Source organism: Lissotriton vulgaris, unplaced genomic scaffold (assembly GCF_964263255.1).
Source record: "Lissotriton vulgaris unplaced genomic scaffold, aLisVul1.2 SCAFFOLD_1182, whole genome shotgun sequence".
In the NCBI taxonomy this organism is placed as follows: domain Eukaryota; kingdom Metazoa; phylum Chordata; class Amphibia; order Caudata; family Salamandridae; genus Lissotriton; species Lissotriton vulgaris.
The window spans coordinates 519,095-542,935 of record NW_028246755.1 but is presented as its reverse complement, the minus strand read 5'-3'; the positions used below and the strand labels follow the sequence as shown (position 1 = coordinate 542,935).

The following is a 23,841-nucleotide window of genomic DNA, read 5'->3' as shown; positions in this document are numbered from 1 at the left end:
AGATGAGGTGATCTGTGGGCGTGTTTTACATTTTTGTGTTTTGTATTAGGGATAGTGTTCTGGGGTGGAGACAGGAAAAGGGTTTGAGGAGATCGAAGAGAGCGAAGGAGCATCTGAAACGAGCTCTGTAGCTTTGGCTTCTTGACCCATACAATGTGAGTGCACTTCTTAGGAAGTCTTCACGTGCTGACACCTTTTTCTGCTCTTGCCTGGGAAATGCTAAGTAGGGATGTCACAGAAGTGGTAGTGTAGGGACAGACTAATGCTTTTTATTCATTCGCCACGGATGAAAACCAAACTTGACGTGGGGACAATCAATGCCTGTGTTCTGCTTCTGGAGATTGTCATTCTTTTTATGATTCATTGCATAAGGCTAGCCTGTAGGTTAGGACTTGTATTAGTTCTCATGTATTTCTGCAACCTCGTAATGAGGTACTTGTATATCCAGTTGTTTTTGGCTTTGTAATAAACCCACTAACTTGAAATCCGGAGTCTGTGATTCTTTGGAGTCATGGATATTAAGGTACGGCACGGTTACTCCGAATCTTTTTTTCCGCGGACTTTCAGTCCGCAAACCATTACTCCGTGAGGTCTTTGACCTCGCATACCATCACTCCGATTATTTCACAACGCATGTGCATTCACCACGCATGCCTTTACAACGAATTACGTTGTAAAGGCATGTATGGTAAATGCACTTGCGTTGTGAAAAAATATAGACTTCAAGAAGATGGAACCAGGAGGAGTGTGGAACCACGACGACGAGAGAGGTAAGGGGGTTTGGGGGTAATTTTTTAGGGGTGGGAGGTCGTGCTGAGGTAGTGATTGTGTAATGTAGTGTAGTGTAATGTTAGTGTAGTGTAGAGTTGTGGTGGTTGTGTAGGGTCGTGCTGGGGGTAGTGTTATAGGGTTTAGGGTAGTGTTGTAGTGTTTGTGTAGTGTAGGGTCATGCAGGGGTAGTGTTTTAGGGTTTAGGGTAGTGTTGTAGTGTTTGTGTAGTGTAGGGTCATGCTGAGAGTAGTGTTTTATGGTTTAGGGTAGTGTTGTAGTGTTTGTGTAATGTAGAGTCATGCTGGGGTTAGTGTTTTAGGGTTTAGGGTAGTGTTGTAGTGTTTGTGTAGTGTAGGGTCATGCTGGGGGTAGTGTTATAGGGTTTAGGGTAGTGTTGTAGTGTTTGTGTAGTGTAGGGTCATGCAGGAGTAGTGTTTTAGGGTTTAGGGAAGTGTTGTAGTAATTGTGTAGTGTAGGGTAATGCTGGGGGTAGTGTTTTAGGGTTTAGGGTAATGTTGTAGTGTTTGTGTAGTGTAGTGTCATGCTGAGGTAGTGTTTTAGGGTTTAGGGTAGTGTTGTAGTGTTTTTGTAGTGTAGGGTCATGCGAGGGTAGTGTTTTAGGGTTTAGGGTTGTGGTGTAGTGTTTGTGTAGTGTAGGGTCATGCTGGGGGTAGTGTTTTTGGGTTTAGGGTAGTGTTGCAGTGTTTGTGTAGTGTAGGGTCATGCAGGGGGTAGTGTTTTAGGGTAGTGTTGTAGCGTTTGTGTAGTGTAGGGTCATGTAGGGGGTAGTGTTTTAAGTTTTAGGGTTGTGTTTGTGTAGTGTAGGGTAGTGTATGTGTAGTGTATGTGTAGTGTAGGGTAGTGTTTTAGGGTTTAGGGTTGTGTTTGTGTAGAGTAGTGTATGTGTAGTGTAGGGTAGTGTTTTAGGCTTTAGGGTCGTGTTAGTGTAGTGTATGTGTAGTATAGGGTAGTGTTTTAGGGGTTAGGGTAGTGTTGTGGTGTGGGTGTAGTGTAGGGTAGTCTTTTTGTACTATAGGGTAGTGTTTTAGGATTTATGGTAGTGTTTGTGTAGTGTATATGTAATGTAGGGTAGTGTTTTAGGATTTAGGGTAGTGTTGGTGTAGTGTAGGGTAGTGTTTGTGTAGTGTAGGTAGTGTTTTAGGGTTTAGGGTAGTGTTAGTGTAGTGTAAGGTAGTGTAGGGTAGTGGGTAATGTTTTGGTGTTGGTGTAGTGTAGGGTAGTGTTTGTGTAGTGTAGGTTAGTGTTTTTTGCAGGGTACTCACTTACCTTTAAAACTTTTACAATGAGTATACCTTTAACATGCCTGCCTTTGTGTTGTAAAGTCATGAGTGGTAAATATTTGTTGTAAAGGTTTGCGTTGTGTTAATTTGCGGAGTGATAGTATTTGCGGAATCATTTTTGCAGAGTGATGGTATGCGGGGTATTTGTATGCGGAAAAACGTCAAATATTCGGATATTAAATGTTGTGGTTTGATTTAATGAGTTATTTCTCCCCTCCACACTTCTCAGCAGGTAATAAAAGGTTACATTGACTCGGAGTTCCAAAGTAAATTTGTAGGAAGGAACTCTGCCCTATCAGTGCCAGGGGGCATTCAGCCAGCAATCCCCTGTCTTGTACTGATACCTCAAACTGTAACACAGAACGCACCAAACTAGCAATGCATCATAACACATTTTAACATCTAATCAAAAGCAAAGTTGTCTGACTGGCGGAAACTGTAGGGCATATATTTCAGGTACAAAATCTATCTATCTTTTAAGCTGCACAAGGCAATCATTCAGTCTGTGCCTGAAAGGCCTTATTAGGTTTGTTTGGAATGTTGCTTGAGCCATTCATGTCAAACATATTGTTTTCTATGCATACAAAAAATAACATAATCATAAAGAGGCTTAGGGCCACCCCCTGAAGACAGTGCTTTGTTACAGTGTCATTCACATTTTGGATAATTCCACAAGAAAATATTAACAAAACGGGCACAGGTTAGACTTTTTAGATAAGATCACTGGCTTTGTTCCACTCTCATATTTTGGATCAGCCCGCCGGACAACTATTTGATGTGTGAGTGTTGGATTTGGTGGTCTCTATTTGGCACAGGTAGGTACTTGTGACAAATAGGGCCACAAACCACAAAAATCCACAATACTATATCTAAAATGGTAGGATTCGCTTAATTCTCTTTAGATCTTAACCACATGGATGCTGCACATCTTCATCTCCTGTGCTGAAGGTCAATGGAAACGGGTGTGGTCATGACGAGCTCAGCTCGTCATGAGCACAGCTCCACTGTACGTCATGACGAGCTGAGCTTGTCATGGGCATCGAAGGGGTTAAAATGCAACACTTTGAGTCAATGTACCTTAAGATGCCACACGCAGGGCAACAAAAGTGTTGCAAAGATGGTGTTGAAATATTGGTGCAAAGAAATAAAGACCTTGTCTTCTTGTTGTTGCGGCACGCTTCTCCGAGGATGCGAGAAGTCTCGACTCGATGCATCAGCTACAGAGGTGACACCCTTGTTCCGTGATGCGACGACTGCGGCTTTGGCAGCGGCACTCTTCTCCTACGTTGCGAGACGCTTCCGCTTGATGCGATGCGACAGCTGCAGTCGCGACACCCTTGTTCTGTGATGCGACAACAGCAGCTCCGACGACGGCACGCTTCTCCGTGGATGCGAGGCGCTTCTCTTGATACGGTGCAATGCGACAGCCACAGCGGCGACATCCCAGATGCGACGGCAGCAGCAGCGACGGCGACACACTTCCTCTTCATTGCGAGACGCTTCTCTCAGTGCGGTGCAATACGACAGCTCCAGCGGCAACCTCCAAGATGCAATGGTAGCAGCAGCGATGGCGACACCCTTCCTTTTTGTTGCAAGACGCTTCTCTCGATGCGGTGCAATACGATAGCTACAGCGGCGACATCCAAGATGCGACGGCAGCAGCAGCGACGGCGACACACTTCTTCTTCGTTGCGAGACGCTTCCAGCTCCTTGCAATACGCAGTCCCTCAGAAGGCTCGAAACAGCAGCAGGCACTTCCAAAGAACTCTTGGGTAGCTGGGGGTTGAAGTCTGTTGTCCCTGAGACTTCAGCAAGAGGCAAGCTCTTCTCTCAAGCCCTTGAAGATCCCTTACAGGTCGAATAACGTGCACACAAAGTCCTTTCTATGGCAGTCAGGCAACCACTGCAGGCCAATCCCCCAAGCAGCACTTCAGCTTAGGGATAGTCTCTCCTCAGTTTCTTAAGGTTCCTGTCCTCAGCGAAGGTTTCTTCTTGTTTGTCCACAAGTGATCTAAATTCTTGGGATCAGGGTCCCCATACTTATACCCCAAAATCCTTTGTCCTCTGTGGTCAGAGGAGCCTTTGCCTGTCCAAATCAGTTATGCTCTGTCCTGGAGCACTTTGTTTACATGACTCCTTTCCTTTCACAGTGTAGGGCAGAGACATCAGACGCACCACAGGAGGTGGAGCCAGCATTGTGGAGGGAAGGCACAGCCCTATTCAGATCCCAGGTGCAACTCCTCCCTCCCATTTAGATGCATATCTCTCTATTCAGCACTGGCCAGACTCACCCTGTCTCCTGGAATCCCCCAGCCCTGTCACTCAAACTCCAGACAAGGAATACACAACCTAGCAGAGGCAGGCTTGGATAGTTAGACAAGAAAATACCTACTTTATGAAAGTGGTGTTTTCAAACACAAAATGTTAAAATCAACTTCACTAAAAGATGTATTTTATCATTCTGAGTTCAGGCATACTAAACTCGAATTTCTACCATGTTCTCTGAGTCAGTTAGGATTATAGGATGTAATAATCTAACTGCCCATTCTGGCATATGGAGAACAGGTAGCCTTGCAATAGTGAAAAACGAAAATGGCTGTAATTCACTATTAGGACATGCCACACACACACCAGGGCATGTCGTACCTTATACTTACAATGCACCCTGTCCTTGGGCCTACCATAGGGGTGTCTGATATGAAGAAAAGGGAATGTATAGGGACTGGCAAGTGGGTGCACTTGCCCAGTCAGCATGACAGTACCAGACTGCACACAGGCTCTGCAATGGCAGACCTTAGATACTTTTTTACAGGCTGCTTCTGTTGGTGGCACAACCAGTGCTGCAAGCCCACTAGCAGCATTTGGTTTACAAACCCTAGGGACTCCTGGTGCACTGAACTAGGGTCTGACAGGTAAACCAAATCAGCCAATCATGGAATCACTAATTCATACATCAATTTACAATAGGGAGAGCATATGCACTTTAGCACTGATCAGCAGTGGCAAAGTGCCCTGCCAACAACAGGTCAGAAAAATAGAGGAGGAAGGCAAAAAGTTCAGGGGTGACCCTCCAAGCCCAACACAACCCTCTTCCAGCCAAAACACAGGGGAGACCAATCACTACCTTGATGGGCTTCCCTGCTTTGAGCGATTAAACCTGGACCTGGCCCGAAACTGAAGGGGCATTTTCCAGTTCTACGCCAATCTGAACCCATTTCAATCCCTCTGTCTATACTCTCAGGGTCCACCAAGCTAATCCATGGGGAACCCTTATCCCCACCTGTGGACACCACCTGTGCAGCATCTAACCTTAACTTGCTCACAGGTGTGTCCCAACAAACAGACAGCAAGCTACAGTGGCCACTGACAGTAGTCAGGGATGACACCCAGGCTTTATGCCTCTCAGGGCTCTCAAACCTCTAAGGCATCAGAGAGCTGGGGCAGTAGCCCCAGGTGCTTGGCACCCTTTGTCCACTCTACCTCCTGTCAGGTCAGGTATGACATCCTGACACTGGCCCACCAGCCCCAGGCCTGTATCCGGCGGCAGGACCAGAGACTGGGGTGGCCTCTCCCACACCTGGTCCTCCTCCTTGGGGCTCTGTACCCTCCCACCTGGAGCGGTAACCCCTTCCAGAATTGTCAGGGGGCCTGTAGCAGGTGTCCTGCACAATTCGCCCACCAGTTCAGGGGTTCTATCCTGCAACTGGGCTTCCAGGTCAGGGGGGGCACCCCGAACCTGGCCCTCCAACCAAGGGTCTAAACCCTCAGGCTGCACCGGGGTCAAAGGTGAGGACTCCCTCCCTCTGCACCCCCTTCTAGAGTGCTGTAGCCTCCCAACTGGAGTGGTACCCCTAAAAGCTACATTGGTCAGGACACTGATTACAGTTACCTCTTCGTCCAGGTCAGAAAACACCTGAACCTGGCTTCCCAACCCAGGGACCAACCCCTACGGTTGAACACTTGCCCGGCGCACCAGGTATTCCTTGGGAGCACGCATGTCCCCCCTGAGGGTAACACAAAACTCATGTCTGGTGTGCTAGTCTGCCTGGCGTAGATCTCCCAACCCCTGTCCATCTGACAGTGCACGGAGATGGAATGTTGGATGATTGGAATGTTGCTGTGCTGTGAATGTCAGTTGAGTGAGGGCTGAGCAGCAGGACAGCTGCTCCTGATGGGGTTTCCTTTCTATCTTAACTAATTAACTTAAATAAAGTAACTTGATCAATCCTACATGAAGTATCCATCTTCTCTTTGAGTACAACATTTTGGTGACATTTGGGGACCATTCTGTAAAGAATCAACGCGTGCAACTTAAAGGAAGAAGACTATATAATGAAAACTTCATTGTGACCAAGGAGAGAAGGAAAAGGATAAAGAACCGGTAGCACACAAGTACTGTTGAAGAGGAGAAAAGAAACACTAAGGTAAAACACTTTAAGTCTGGATGTAAAGTGTGTGTGTAACGTTGGCTGGCAAACAAACCCCATCAGTGACCCCTACATCGGTCGCCCTGAAACCAAGGTTTGCCAGATTGAAATTGTTTAATTTACCAGCAGCGGTGTGGAGTATCACTGTGGTCTGCGTGATTGCCAGTTTAAAGCATCTTGACAAGGCAGAAGAGACTAGCGCTGTGACAGGGAAAATAAAACTTTGGCATGGCAGAAGAGAATAGCGCTGTGACTGTTAAAACAAAAATGAAACTTTTACAAGGCAGAAGAGACTAGCGCTGTGACAGTTAAAAAAAAAAAAGAAAAGAAAACTTTGGCATGGCATAACAGATTAGCGCTGTGACTGTTAAAAGGAAAATGAAACTTTGGCAAGGCAGAAGAGATTAGCGATGTAACTGACAAAAAAGGAAAGTGTGCCCCAAGCAAAGATTGGACTGAAACGGTGTGTAAATGAAAATGTTGTTCGAGCAGTGCCTCAAGCAGAGAACGGAATGAAATGGATTGGAACAGCGAGAAAATAGAAATGTTGTTTGAGCAGAAGTAACGGGGGCAGTCAGCTAAAGCGTCTATTTAAAAGTTAGAGAAGAGCCCTGCTCGAGCAGTGAGACGCGAGTCTAAGCATCTTTTGAAATTAAAAGAAAAGCCTGGCTCGAGCAGTGAGGCGCGAGCCAACTCCTTACTCACTGTTAGAATCTTCTGGACGGCATCTTTCGAATCGACGCTGGTGAGGCTTGTTGCTTAAAGCTTCCTTGGAATTTGACTGCGGAAGAAGTAATTGACATGGCAGGAAGCGGCAGTGACGTAACCACGCTACGTGGCGGCCATCTTAGGACAATTTTGTGTATTGGGTTACTAAGCAGCGCGTCTTGAAGGAGCAACGCTTCTGGGACAGTATTGCGTTATTCAGCAACGCTCCTTGAAGGAGCAGCGCGTCTTGAGAAGCATCGTATTTCGAACAAGAAAACACCTTTGCTCGAAGGAACGCGATATTTAACCAAAAAATGCCGTTTACCTGTTTGTTATAAAAAAAAAAGAGAAAGTTGTGTGCACAACATTGTGATGAGTGCAAGACTGATTTACATTAATAGGAAGGAAGTACCTCACTGCAAAAGGTGTACGACTGAGGTGTGTGATAGAACATTGAATTCTCAGCTTAAAAAGTGACTTGGAGGAAATATTAGACTTTGCCTGTGAAGACAAAAAAAAAATTAAGAGTAATCTGCGATGGAGAACCATAATGTCCTAGTGATGAAGAGGATCCACGCTGGGGACACCTTGATGAATCAATTGTTGCTGAATTTGACAAACAACAGTTTTTGCAGTGTTTTAGATGCTTGTCTGAGAACTTATTTGGTGCAATGCTAAGGGAGCATGAGGATGGGTGCATGCAATAAGATTTGTTTCTCATTACTGTTGCGTGAGGTGGTGTCAAGATGCTAAGCCATTCATTAGTTTCACTGGTGTGTGTATTATTTGAGGGTTTGTAGTGGCTATGTTGTATGTGGTCACATGGTTATTAGAGGGCTATGCTGTATATGGTCGCTCATTGGTTATCTTGTTTTGGTGTTGGTGATTGTTTCACCAAGAGTTGTTACACAACTAGTGTTGTGTGTGGGTCGTGTTTAGATGTTAGGCGACTCATTAACTCATGTTGGTAGTGGCTATGTGGTATGTGGTCAGATGGTTATTTGAGGGCTATGCTGTATATGGTCGCTCATTGGTTATTTTGTTTTGGTGTTAGTGATTGTTTCACCCCTTGGTTGTGTTTGGGTGCTGTGCTAATTTAACAAGAGTTGTTACATAACTAGTGTTGTGTGTGAGTGTGTCTAGATGTTAGGCGACTCATTAGCTCATGTTTGTGGGGGCTATGTGGTATATGGTCACCCCTTGGGTCTGTTGTTCCCAATTGGTGTTGTGTGTGAGTTGGTGTCAGGTTGTTGAGCCACTTATTAGCTTGTGTAAAAGTTGTTTGCTGCATATGTCCAGCTTGTTGTGTGCACGTGTGGTGCTGAGGTTTGCTTCATGTGTGTGCGTGTTTTCCCACGGTATGGATGTGCGAGCGTTTGTTCTTAGTCTATGGTGTGCGTGTTGTTTCCTGTTATTTGCTGCGTTAAGTTTGTTCCTTTGTGTCATCCTTGTTATACTGGTCTGGCCAACTTGCATAATTAGTGGCATAAGGATGTAGGATGAAGATAGGTATTCATTTCAGGAAGTAATGCGTAATCCTTCTTGGACTGTAGTGTGCGGGATGTGTTAATTATTTTATCGTGTTGTCAATTTGTACTTTGGTGCATTGTTTTAATATCTTTGACTATGTGTACTAGAGTGCATTTTATTGACAACTATTTTATTGCTTTTTGCAATTGTACCCATAACGTAGGGAGATATGTTATAACTTGTGTTTCCCTGCTGCTCAGCTGGTATGTATGTCATATGGAATGTTGGATGATTGGAATGTTGCTGTGCTGTGAATGTCAGTTGAGTGAGGGCTGAGCAGCAGGACAGCTGCTCCTGATGGGGTTTCCTTTCTATCTTAACTAATTAACTTAAATAAAGTAACTTGATCAATCCTACATGAAGTATCCATCTTCTCTTTGAGTACAACAATCACCATGGTCATTCACTGGTGACGCAGCCCTTCTGGCTGGCCCCTGACCCACTGGTTCTTCCACTGGGGACTCTTTCCCCCTCTCACCCCTCAGTCTGGACTTCTGTACCCTCCACTTAGGAGCGGCACTGCCAGACACCAGAACTAATGGAGGCCTGCTTACAGACACTCCCAGTTCACCAGACACTAGAGGATCCCCCTCAACCGGCGGCCCATCAGGACAGCCTAGGCTCCCCACCTGGTGTTCCCTTAAAGAACCATCCAGGCTCTGAGACTGGGTGTTGGGCACCTGGGGGCACGCAGCCCCACACTCACTCCTTCTCCACCGAGACAGGACGTGAGCCCCTACATCCCTCCCACTACAATGGGATCTAGCTGGGCTACTCTGCACCACTTCGACCACTCTGGGTTGGAAGAAACTGAGCCACTGCCCGCAGGGTCACTCCCCAATGCCTCTCCAGACTCTCTGGAATCCACCAAAAGGTCTGCCTACCATGTGAGCTCCCTGGTGTCAGAGAACTCACTCTCCAACAGGTGTTGGCATATCTCTGGAAAACAGGGACTTACAATATGCTCTCCCACAATTGGATCACACAGCCCCCCACAGGGGTTAACCAAACTATCCTTCACCTCTCCATCCAGTGCCTCACACACATACTCCACACCACTCTCCTGAGATTGGCAAGACAGTACCTGACTTTCTCTGTCATTCAACCCACACTCTTCTGGGTCTCACATACCAGGACTTCAACTGTAGGAGAACCCTTCAACCTGCACCTCTCATCTAGAGTCAGTAGAGTGTCCCTCCCACAACTAGCACCACGAACCCCTGCACCAGTTACCCTATTCTCCTCAGGGACACTGCGCACTATTGGAGCTACCTCATGTCCTTGAATCTCCTGGTGTATATTAACCCTCTCCAAGTCAGGTGCCATATCTCTGGGTGTATGTACTGCTCCCTCAGCACTAGAAAATTCAATTGTGCTGCCACCATCTGAGCTGGACTCCACCTCCAACTCAACAAAGTTAATCTATAGACTATGCACATTTCTTGTTGCTAGGCTGAGACACTCAAGGCCTCAAGCCTCTTGATCTCCATATCAAGCTTCCTCATTATCAAGTCATGCTCAAACTGCAGTCTCTTTTCCTCTAGGGCCAATTTCCAATTTTCTAACTCCAGCTGCCCATTTAACTTGAACTTGGTCATCTCCATTTCATGCCTTCTACATCTCTCTCTGTCCTCCAGCTCCTCTGGAGATAGACTCTTGACAGAAATACTGCTACCTGTGGGGGAAGGTGCTCCCCTGTCTCCACCCAGCTGAATATCTACATCCTCACCCCTTCCTCATTCTCGGGGGCATTCCTTGCTTCTACCCAGGCCCACAGCGCCTTGAAGAACTCTTCCTTCTTGGTGAACCCAATAATGGAAACATTGAATTTCTTGCAAAAGTACTTTAGCTGTTTTACTTTGTAGCTTTCTAGTTTCTCTTCTTCCCAATCACAATCAACAGAGGCTATGGATTCTGCTCTCTCCATCATGGTCAAACTTGGCAGTTCTCAAGAATAGAAAATCCCAAAAAGAAATCTACCAAAAAGTATGTGGTTGCGTTTTGGTCTGCACTCACTAGTAGTGTTCACCAATCACTGTACATGAGTCACAAATGCAAGTCCAGAATACTCACCGCTGACCACCAATGTTAGATTTTGGGGTCACTAGTTGGCACAGGTAGGTACTTGTGACAAATAGGGACTCTGCCTCTAGTCACGGTAAGGGGGTACACTCCTAAAATAACACCTGCTCACCCCCTTGGGAGCTTGGCACGAGCAGACAGGCTTATCTCAGAGGCAGTGTGTAAAGCATTTGTGAACACATACAGTAATCCAGTGACAACACTACATATGGACACGACACAGTTGTATATTAAAAATAAGTATTCATATATATAGACTTAACACAAAAACACAAATGACAAATATCCACAATACTATACTTAAAACGGTAGGATTAGCTTAGTTCTCTTTAGATCTTAAAATGCAAAACTGTGAGTCAATGTTCCTTAAGATGCGACACGCAGGGACACGAAAGTGTTACAATGATGGTGATGAGTTGAAATATTGGTGCAAAGAAATAAAGAAATCGTCTTCTTGTTGTTGCGGTACGCTTCTCTGAGGATTCGAGAAGTGTCTAGACTCGGTGCATCAGCTACAGCAGTGACACCCTTGTTCCATGATGCGATGACAGCGGCTTTGGCAGCGACACTCTTCTCCTACGTTGCGAGACGCTTCTGCTCGATGCGACAGCTGTAGGGGTGACACCCTTGTTAAGTGATGCGACAACAGCAGCTCCGACGGCAGCACGCTTCTCCGTGAATGCGAAGCGCTTCTCTTGATGCGGTACAATGCGACAGCTACAGCGGCGACATCCCAGATGCGACGACAGCAGCTGCGATCGCGACACGCTTCCTCTTCATTGCGAGACGCTTCTCTCGGTGCGGTGCAATACGACAGCTACAGGGGTGACATCCAAGATGTGACGGCAGCAGCAGCGAGGGCAATGCGCTTCCTCTTCATTGCAAGATGCTTCTCTCTATGCGGTGCAATACGACAGCTACAGCGGCGACATCCAAGATGCGACGGCAGCAGCAGCGACACGCTTCTTCTTTGTTGCGAGACGCTTCCAGCTCCTTGCGATACGCAGTCCGCGTCAGAAGGCCCAAAACAGCAGCAGGCACTTCCAAAGAACTCTTGGGGAGCTGGGGGTTAAAGTATGTTGCCCTGAAACTTCAGCAGGAGGCAAGCTCTTCTCTCAAGACCTTGGAGATCCTTTACAAGTTGAATAAAGTACACACAAAGTCTTTTCTCCTTTCTTTGGCGGTCAGGCAATCACTGCACTCCAATCCCCCAAGCAGCACTTCAGCTTAGGAATAGTCTCTACTCAGTTTCTTCAGGTTCCCTTCCTCAGCAAAGGGTTCTTCTTGTTTGTCCAAAAGTGATCTAAATTCTTGGGATCCGGGTCCCAATACGTATACCCCAATATCCTTTGTCCTCTGTGGGCAGAGGGGTCTTTGACTAGTCCAAACCAGTTCTGGTAAGTCCTGGAGCACTCTGTTTACATGACTCATTCTTTCCTTTCACAGTGTAGGGCAGAGCCATCAGACACAGCACAGGAGGTGGAGCCAGTATTGTGGAGGAAAGGAACAGCCCTATTCAGGTCCCAGGTGCAACTCCTCTCTCCCATCTAGATGCAGATCTCTCTATTCACCACTTGGCAGACTCACCCTGTCTCCTGGAATCGACCAGCCCTGTCACTCAAACTTCAGACAAGGAATACACAACCTAGCAGAGGCAGGCTTGTATAGTTAGACAAGGAAATACCTTCTTTCTAAAAGGGGTATTTTCAAACACAGAATGTTAAAATGAACTTCAATAAAAGATGTATTTTATCATTCTGTGTTCAGGCATACTAAATGCGAATTTCTACCATGTTGTCTGAGTCAGTTAGTATTATAGGATGTAATAATCTAACTGGCCATTCTGGCCTACGGAGAACAGGTGGCCTTGCAATAGTGAAAAACGAAAATGGTTGTAATTCACTATTAGGACATGCCACACACCAGGGCATGTCCTACCTTATACCTACAATGCACACTGCCATTGGGCCTACCATAGGGGTGTCTGGTATGAAGAAAAGGCAATGTTTAGGGACTGGCAAGTGGGTGCACTTGCACAGTCAGCATTACAGTACCAGACTGCACACAGGCTCTGCAATGGCAGACCTTAGACACACTTTTACAGGCTGCTTCTGTTGGTGGCACAACCAGTGCTGCAAGCCCACTAGCAGCATTTGGTTTACAAACCCTGGGCATTCCTGGCTCACTGTACTAGGGTCTGACAGGTAAACCAAATCAGCCAATCTTGGAATCACTAATTCATACATCAATTTACAATAGGGAGAGCATATGCACTTTAGCACTGATCAGCAGTGGTAAAGTGCTCAGCGTCATAAAACAGCCAACAACAGGTCAGACAAAATAGAGGAGGAAGGCAAAAAGTTCAGGGATGACCCTGCAAAAAGGGCCAAGTTCAACAGTGAGGCGTGATGCATTTTGGGTCATGGTGTTTTGATGCTTTTAGCTGCTATACTTTGCATCTGCTTTGTGAGGAGCAAGTAGTGATAGAGAAAGGGACACACTTCGGAAGAATATTTCTTTCTCACCAATCAAGAAAAAAAGGAGTCTGCTTAAGGGGTAAGGGCCTGATCTAGTGTTCGCCTGATGGGTTATTCTGACACGAACGTGACGGATATTCTGTCTGCTGTATTACAAGTGCATTATATCCCATGGCACTTGTAATATGGCGGAAGGGATATTCCTCATGTTTCTGGCAGAGTAAACCATTCCCAAAACTGTAAATCAGGACCTAAGTTTCTTTCTACTGCAGTTCATTTTTTTTCTTTCTTTCTTTTTTTGAAAAGGCAATACAACATATATCAACATATGAATACAACAGGAACATACATTCACCCTCGTCCCCCTCACTTATCATATTCAGAAATGTTAGAAAAAATCATTGGATTTTATCAGTGCACATCCATTTGTTACTTTGCATTCAATGGTTTCGTAACCATGGGCACCCCCCACCTACGTCATACACTAATCTTTGTTTGGGTGGGCCAGGACATATGCTGTTTGGAGTCCCCAAATATCCTTGCGTCTTGACGCTCTAGGTAGCTCTTCTGCATACAGTTCCAGCTGGGAGCTACAGTATGTCATATTTGTTAACCAGTTCTTCTTGGTGGGTTTAACTCTGCTGCCCCAGTGGAGGGACACCCTTCTTTTTGCCAGTAGCAGGGCTACAGACACAAGTTCAGGTTAGCGGGTTGTAGGCCTTTAACCAATCCTAGTAAGTATATAACAGGGTCACAAACTATTTGTTCTAATATCTTATCAGAAAGAATATTGGTAACTTGAGTCCAATAGTCCATTATGGTTGTGCAGTGCCAGATGCAAGAAGTCTGCGTCTACTGTCCCACATCGTATACAATTAGCAACTGCCCACAGTCCAAATTTGTGAAGCTTAACAGGGGTAAATAATACATTTGGTGCAAAAACGTACCGTGTATTACACACAACTTGCAGTTAAAGGTAAGTGTGTGTAATTGTGCAAAACAGAAGTTCCAATCTGATTCTTCGATGGGACCCCTCAGCATAGAACTTCGATCCTCCAGTAGCCTGTCGGTGTTTTGTGACCTATCCGCCTGTGTTGCAGTTTATAACAGGGATTGCATTTCTACATGTGGTGCTTGTAAGCAGGACCTCCAGGGAAGTAATAGTGGGACGAGCCGCAGTGAACCGAGGGTATAAGTGGTGCATATCAGCTCAAAGCCTATAGTAAACATACGTGAAGGAGGGATATGCTCATGAGTACTGGTAAGGTCGCCGAAAGCCACAATGGAGCAGGCCGGGTAAACGTCCACCCATAGTCTTTAGACCCACCAGCATATAAGGGGAGCCTCCCTGACCTTCCTCCCAGTGTTCAACAGGCATTTGTTGCGGGCTGTATTGTGTTGGTCTCCATACGTAGATTATCCTTCCATTTAGGTGGCAGAATATCTGGAAGTGGAATAGGATATTCTCATGTGCTGTGTACCAGTGATAGGCAAAGTGTGCTTGCGTGCACAAGTAATACAGATATAAATGCGGTGCATTGAAACCCCTCTCTCATATGGTAAGGTAAGCATATCCCAACTAATTCTGGATTGCTTTCCTGCCCACACTAACATAAGCAGTAGTGACTGAAGTCTGGGAAAAACGTTCATGGGCAATACAATTGGGTTGTTCACGAATGGATAGAGAAATTTAGGCAATATCACCATTTATTATACTGCTATTTTTTCCTGTAGAGATAGTGGAAATTTGAACCAACGAGTCACCTGATCTTCCAACTTCGACATAGCCTTACCATAATTGTATCTGAGTACCAGTTCGGGCTCTCTATGTATCCACATACCTAAAAACTTAACTGGGCCAGTGTCCCACACTAGTGGAAATACAAGTAGGTTCTGTTGGGTGTCAGGTGTGAGTGCGACTATGATGAACTATGACAAATTATTAATGTACAGCCCAGAATAGTGTTCAAACTTAATGCATTCACGGATTACTGGGTATAAGTGCACCGGGGGGTCCCAGATGTATAATGTCATATCGTCTGTGTACAGTGAAATTGCCTAAGGGTTGAAGTAACAAAACCACAGGGCTGCAGACACGTCTCTGTTGGATGACACATGCCAATGGCTCCAGAGTAATGGCAGGCAATGATAGCAACAAGGGTCATCCCTGTTACGTTCCTCTGTCTATGGTGAATCCTTTAGACATCTGTCCATTTTAGGGGCGTAGTTTCAGGGGGGGGGGTGTTTGGGGTGTTACACCCCCCTAATAAATGTATTTTCTGATGCATATTTGGGTACAGGTGTTTTCAGTCAGGTATGGTGAAGTGTCTATCGTATTTCATGTGGGAGTTTTGCATGCACACACTGACAAAAGCCCACAAACTCTATCTCATCTCTGTTTTGAAAATCCTAAAAAATTTTGATTGCTTTGCAAAATGTTGTGTTTCTTTCACTTAGTACTTATACTAATTAGCATTCCTCTCCCATTCCGCTGCCTCTTAACCCCTCTCATGCACCCTGCTTGGCATACAATGTATTTTAACATTATATGCCACCATGATTGTTGGGAAATCTGAAGCTTACACCCCCCAATCATATTGACCAAGCTACGCCCGGTCCATTTATCTGATCCCAGGCCACTGGGTCTGCATACAGGAGGCTTATCCAGTGGAGGAACACCTCTGGCATGCCCATACGGGCCAGGATAGCAAATATGTATTCCCATGTAATAGGATCAAAGGCCTTGGTGGCATCTAGCAGCACTGCCACCATCCTCGGGGAAGACTCCAACTGATGTAATAGGGTCGTAGATTATGCGTGGTGGTGTGGGGCTGTTGAAAACTGATTGGTCCGGTAAAATCAATGAATGGGATCAGGGGCTGCAGCTGCATCACCAGTATTTTAGCTACTATTTTTGTATCTATGTTTATTAACTAGAGCTGTCTGTAGGTCTTGCAAGAGTCAGATGGTTTATCCAGTTTCAACAGTGTCACTATCAATGTCTCATGAAGAGAGGGGGTCAGTATCTGTTTTTGATATGCCTCATCAGACATGGCGTGCAGGTGCGGTGCAAGAAGCTGAACAATTCCTTAAATAAGTCTCCTGTCAGGCCATCAAGCCCAGGGGCTTTGCCACACCTCCTTAATGTCCTCCACTGTGATAGGCTGCATAAGATATACTTGTGGCACCTATGACAACCATGGCAATGCAACATTGGCAAGGTAGCGAGCATTATCAGCAAGTGTGGCAGTGATGTAAGTGCTGTACAGGTTAGCATAAAAATTCTTAAGGACCATGAGGATAGAGGCCTTATCATAATGTTCATGTGTGTCCGAACTCACTATTTTAGCTATATGTTCTACCCCCGTGGTGCTCTCAACTTTTCATCCAGGTTATGCCTAGGTCTGCCCTTCCTCACTATATGCACGCACCATATGCCGTTTTCAGAGGAACTGTGGTTTCGGCACCACCAGATCGTGAAATTCTGTTAGCCGCTCTTGGATCTCTGCTAAAGTAGCCTGATTCTGCTGATGTTCGTAATCACATTCTAGGGAATGCAACTTGGGTTTTGAGTTTTGTTGTTGAGTGCATATGGCTTTCAAAACACATGCTTGAGCGCTCACTCAGATCCCCCCTGACAGTGGCTTTAAAGGCCTCCCACAAGGTATCCCTGCCTGTTAGCACGCCCTCATATGTGGCAAAATATTCAACAATTGCCAACCGTATTTTTACCCTGAATGCAGCATCCAGGAGTGCCGTTGCATGTAATTGCCACGTGAATGGAGCTGGGGCAACACCAGGCAATGCTAAATGCAGCAGTACAGCGGAGTGATCTGGTAATGTTTTAGGGATATGTTTAACCTCTTCCACCCACAGACATATCCCCTTGGATATCAACCAATAGTCCAATCTGGACCACAACCCGTGCACCAAGGATGCAAATGTGCCCTCTTTTAGGAGCATGTGTCTTAAGCGCTATGCATCCACCAGGTAATCTTTTTCCAGTCCCCTGGAATGACACTTGCCGAGTGTTTGCCATACGAGTCAGTGAGAAAATATCTATCCATCATAGGATTCATGTATGTGTTCCAGTTCCCTCCCCAGAGTATGTTGGTCGATATCAGAGTGGGAAGGTGCTGCTACACCAATATGAAAAATTCAGGGTCATATATTGGGGGCATAGGTGTTGACCAATGTAAAGTGAGTGCCACATAGACAGTCCTGTACAATTGCCAATTGGCCCTATTTGTTTACTATTGTGCGTCTGTGTGCGGCACCCGACGCTCAACCAGTGTCAGTACACAATGAGTATATGATGTGTAAGATGACGACAAGAGATATACTGCCCGGCGAGTGCCAACTGTTTTGTCAGTTTGAGGTGTTAAGTGGGACTCCTGAAGGAATGTGATGTGTATGTTATCCTATCTAAGTCGTTAAAGGCCAAAACCGACTGTAAGGAGATTGTTGAGCCCACAAATGTTCCAGGATAGGATATTTACCTTACCTCCGGTCTTGCCATCTTGGAAACGTGCATGCAGTTAGTGTAGTGGATGTTACCCAAGGTACCATGTCGTGTATATGATTATATGCAGTGAAGGTGACAATCAGGTGATGTACTAACAATCCAAATCGAGACGCCCCCTTTCTCTTCAGTATTTCAACTATGCTAAAGACATTCTCAATGTTAACATTAAACAGGTGACATAGCATTACATATGATACATCCATGATAAACACAATTCTGCTAATCAGAACCGTTTGGGGTGCTCCATCTTAGGGGGTTGCCAGGCTCCCATTCCATCCAGATATCTGGAGGTGGCTGAGAAAAGCAATTTCATACAATCGCTGCCAATAAGTCACATGGTGGAGGAAGGCTGTCAATGGCCTCCAAGGGTCCATGCCCTCACTAATACCACAGGGATAAGCACACAGGGGCTGATTCACAGAGCTAACTTAAGACAAAGTCCTAACTTACTACTTTTGGTATTCACAGAAGTTAGGATTTTGTCTTAGCAGTCCAGTTAGTGAGGCATACTTCTCATGATCAGCCTACAGCTCCTCTTTATCATCAGCTACATCCATAGGTCGGTCCTGCCTGCATGAAGAAAGAGTTTTGAGTAACTCCTGGGCAGCTTTTGGAGTGGCGAAAATGCTCTGCTTCCCCTTATACTCGACTCGGAGACGCACTGGGTACAGCATGGAGTATCTGATCTCAGCTGTCTGCAGTTGCTTTTTCAGAGGTAGAAAGTTTTGATGGGCCGCCTGGACCGCGGCCAATACATCTGGATAGAATGCAATCGGGTTCCCTTAGTAGTTGGTATCTTGCTTCTCGCAGCCCAGCTTGAATACCGTGTCTCTGTCCCAATAATTTAACAGTTTTGCTACAAGTGGTTGTGGAAGCATGCCAGGGAGAGGCCCCGTCATGAGTGATCGATGTGCTCTCTGCACAACAAGGAGATGAGACAAATTCCCTTTGCTAAATACTATAGTCAGCATCTTCTCCACATATTCTTCCATCTTTTCTGTACTGGTTGACTCAGGTCGCGGCCCACCACAGAGAGCCGATCAGGCACTCCTGTTATTCACAGGTTGTTCTGGCATGAACAAGCCATGAGATCTTTATTTTTGCTTGAATCACTGCTAGTACATTTTTCCATATTAAGGTATTTCATGCTGACTGCTAGCAGATCAGCTTCAATTGTCAAGAACCTCTACTTTGCCTTGGAGACTCGCTTGGACTGCCTATCCAACTTGGCGGACATATAATCCATATGGAAATTGAGGGTGTTGATTTTCCATTATATAGACTGAAGGTTGGTTTGCATTGCTAGTAGTTTAGACTCTAGCGTAGGTGCACTCTGAGAACTAGAGGCCTGCTCATGATTATTTGGAGCATCCTGGGACGGCTCGGAAGAGCTACTGGTTTCGAAGTTCAGTTGTGTTTGGCTCCTATATGTCTTCCCCATGTCAGTGCGTGGTGGCACCACCGCACCATCCTACTATTATGTTGTAAATTCTCGACTGGGCCCCAGTGGGATGCCCCATTGTTTTAATTGGTCAGTAGCACTATCACCTCATAAGTCAGGCTGCAGCTATAGTTAGATCGCCATACTTTGTAGTCCAAATGACATGTTGTTGTGGTCATATATAGGCCTGCTCCACTTAACTTAATGTATGTGCCTGCAGGGGCAGTGATCCCTCAGGTTGTACTAGGTGAAGACGCTTATGCACTTTGCTATTCACCCCCCAGGGCCTACAGACATTTGCCTATTGCGGCTACAGCCGGCACACTCGCAGCAGATGTCGATAGTGCTGGTTCTCGACTGTGCAGCAGACCCCCTCCATAGTACATAAAGCTCCGCTATCCTATGCCATCAAAATACCTCTAATTAGAGCAGAGTCAGATAGTGCAAGTGAGGGTCTATAGCAAGACGACAGATAGCTTCAGTACAGAGTGCTGTCATCTAGTGATAGACCTCTCAGTTAATGTCTACATAGTGACAGGGCTGCTTTATCCTCCACTACCACTAGTTCTCTACCATGTCTTTACCTTGATCATGCCAGCGCCCGCAAGTCTCATTGGTTTGGGCGCCTAAGGTAAGAGAATTTTCATTGATGTGCAGGCTGCCAAATGCTTCACTCAAGGCAATCAGCTACCAGTACAGTCGATGCCAGCTTGGTAACTGCGTCTCTGCAGGCCGCATAACACTAGACTGCTCAGTTCCATCGGCTGGGTAGTTATGTAGATTCATTGCAGTACTTCTAGCGCCTTTCTTTAGTCTGCTGCCCCACTTAAGGCCTCTCCCTCACAACAGGCACTTGAGAAGCGCCAGCCGCCTCAGCCTTCATCTGCAATTCTCTGGACTGGCAGCTTATGTTCCATGGTAATTACCTCAGCAGGGGCCAATCAGGGCTTTGTTCTTTCCTGTCACGCCCTCTTCCTACACTCAGATGGCTACCAGGCTCTTGCTGCACTGAGCCATACAGGCTGCAGCGCCGATCAGCCCATGTTGCCAGCTATCATGGTCTGATTTCCTCGTAGACCGGAGCCTGCATCAGAATAAAAATACTCCTTGCAGTCTCACTTCAGTGCCTCAACATAGGTGCTGCTGTGTAGTATAAAAAATAGCAGCGGATGGTAGGATTATAGTCGGATTATTGATCCAGGTCGGCAGAGCTGCACTACAGTGTAGCCATCTTGCAATGGGCCCTATATTGCCCCCGCAGTTCATTTTCTGAGGAGAATTAACTTCACTTGAGTGCTTGTTCATTTAATATTCCTATTTATGTAACGAGTTCTCCAAAATTGGTTAACAGGTCTTCATTGACACACAAAGCAGAAGTGAGACCCATAGTCAATTCTATGACAAAACAGAAGCTATCATTATCCATATACTAAAATGTTGCTTGCCATTAAGTGGCACACAAATTATACCATCAATCTACTTACTTCACTCAGCACTAAATTGCCTTGGGTCAGGTGAGTACCGGCCCAATCATAAGCAAATGTGGACCCTAATGTGTGTGGCCAGCATCATAGAAGTCAAACTGATTTTTTCTCAAGAATGTTGGATTTACTTTATTAGCTGAATTGAGTGAAAAATATGCCATGGCAGAAAAGAGTGTGGATGTAATTAGCCTGATAATATCCCACATAATGTCACAACTTCCTAGAGTGAGCAAGACAACAGCTACACACATGAATCACTAAAGAGTCACAATGACACAAGTTTTGGGTTGTTACTGGAGGTCGTCATCTTGATATTCACCAACACTGGATTCTGACTCCACTTTTTCTTCAAGTTTTGCCAATCCTTCTTGAATAAAAGCGAGACGTCTTCAAAGCGTAGCTGAGAGGATCCTGTTTAGCTCTACCTTCCAAAAATGAATGGGCTCCATCTACTTCGAACAGAGCTGTGGGGGTGCTACCAGACTATCTCAGAGTGGTCTGTTCTGTCTTGACACGTTCTTTAGATTGTAATGTGGGAGTATAATAGTTTGAGATATGGATTTGCATATTTTTGGCATGAAAATCATTTCTCAGGGGTGCTTTGTAACAAAACACTCCATTTGTTTAGGCCTGTGCTTTACACCTTTGTTTGCTTGATATTAAGTGTTCAGTACGTATTCGGAATCACAACCATCTTTAAATATAAAAACTTCTAAATCTTTCTAAGTTTCTCACTATTCACATGGAAATATTTTCTTGGCTGTCCTGTGCATTTCATACCAGGTGCCTTCTCCTTCCTTGAGTCTTGTGTCTGGATCTAGGTACCCTTACTTGATATTTCTTTGTGCAAAAAGTTAGGCCCCTTATAGGAACAATGCTGCAGTACCACAGGTTGCAACTAGTGGTCGCGGTGGAGATCAACATCATCACTGGTTGTTATGAGCGATCCCCATAGAAGGATTCACCAGCAATGGCTTTACAGGTGGGCAGTATTCAAAACTGTGAACAGGCACCAAGTTTAGATATGCATCAGCACTGGATGTATCAGGGTGTAGGACAATGCTATAGCACAAACACATTATTGGCTCAGTAGATCAGAAAAATGTTGCCAAAGTGAACAATAAAGATATCTTTAAAATTACAATCCCGCCAGTAATGTTTGTTTCTGTTTTAAGGCCATGTTTTACCCACTGTTTCATGGGTGGCAAATGGAGGCATATTTTGAAGTCTTTTTCAGGCCTGGTATTTAATGACGATTGATCTATTAATTATAAACCAGAATCATCAAACCATGAGGAAATAGATTTGTTTTGCTTTCATATTTCACATCACATGGGCAGAGAGGTTGTGTCCTTGACTTTTTCCTCCTTCATGGCTGTTGTACATAATTAAGTGCAAATGATAGGTTACCTAACTTGTGCTAAACAGGTAATAGCGCCACTGATAATATTTATGATAACAAGAAGTGAAGGCTTGCAGAGTGCCTTTAAGATCTGCACTCAGCAAGAGAATTTGTGCAGTATTTTCCATGTGTCAGACCACCATGTTCATCTAAGAGTAGATGTTGTGTAATATTTGCAAGGTGCCTGGTTGCCTGCACCATGCAAGCATCAACCTCAATTGCGGGTGCTTGCCTGACATGTATTTTGGACAACCTCATCCCAAACGGCCGGCATATCAATGCAAATGTTTGAGAGATAAAACCACAAGAAGTAGCAAGGGAAATTGGGATCAATCTCAACCATTATTCTAGTTGGAAATATTTCAAATACATGCAAAAATCAAGTTTATTTGGAGATTGTATTTTCATAGAGGTTTGTTTAGTTAGGACTTGTTTGATGATCATCATGTTTACTCTGGGCTATTCTCAGCACTGTGTAGCTGATGTGCTTGTCTTCCTCTCCTGTTTTCCTTTTCACCACTAGACCCATATATATTCAGGAGCCCTCAGTTACCTTCGGTGGTCCCCTAGATTTGTTCTCACCCACTCTGGTTTTCTGGCTCTACTGGCCTTGAGCTCTATACATCTTCTTCCAGGTGCTATCTTTAAAGTGGCCTACTCCTCCTTCCAGTACAATGATGTGAGGATGTGAAGTTTATTTATGTTCTGTTTATGATGCATCGTTTTAATGTGAGCTGGAGAGAAAGGATATTTTCTCTATGAGCTTTTTTTCTGCCAGTGTGCTGTTTCTTACATCCAGATGTTTAATTAAAGTGTAATGGTTAAAAGGTGAGACACCAGTGAGGGAATGTTCATCACTCCAGGCAATCAGAGTCAATTTTAATGGTAGACCCCATGAGCTGCATATGATTTTGGCCAACCACTATGTAGATATGAGGCCAAGTAGCCGAGATGTAGTTCCAGTTGATTTATAAAGTCTTAGTTACAGGTTGGTCTGGTCATATGAATCAGCCCCACCAGGAGCAGCCTGCCTGCTGCTCAGCCCATCCTCAACAGTCACTACTCACACACAGGCACCCGAGCATTCCACTCATGTCCCTCACACCAACATTCCACACAGAACACTCACACTGCCTGAGCAGCTAGGAACCAGGATAAATACATAAACAGTATACTACATATCTTCCCCAATATATACAGTACGGATTACTACACACTATAGAACCGGAATTGGATAAGCCTAGGAGGAGTTCACAGCTGTTTTTACATTGAGACTTTGTTCTTGTTTGTTCTCAAAATCCTCAAGTTGAGCACGTGAGGATGCAGAAGCTGGCAAGAAGCCATCAAATTAGCTCGAATAATGTGTGTAACAGACAACCATATTAACAGAGCCAAGAGAGGCAGAAGAACTGAGACATAGATTGCTTTCATGAGAGTCAGGAGCACATTATTAAATACCTGTGTGGTTGCTGTTTCTGCACTCCTAGTGGGTAGGTTGCCAGAATATTTATAAGAGAGGCGTTCAAGGGGCTCCATACCAACAGTTTTCAACATATATCCGGTGCCAAAAATAAAAATATTGCTTGATAATAAGCCAACAATACTACCACTCAATGTTTGGCAAACCTCCTAAAAAGACTATAACAAATCTTAAAATGGCATCATATAATTTGTAGTAATGGAGTAAGAGAAA

General features: G+C 45.1%; 1 protein-coding gene across 1 annotated transcript in view; it reads right to left on the bottom strand.

Moving 5' to 3' along the window:
- LOC147665754 (T-kininogen 1-like) overlaps positions 1–23,841 on the bottom strand; it is a 131,237-nt gene that overhangs the window by 52,908 nt on the left and 54,488 nt on the right. The window lies entirely within an intron of this gene.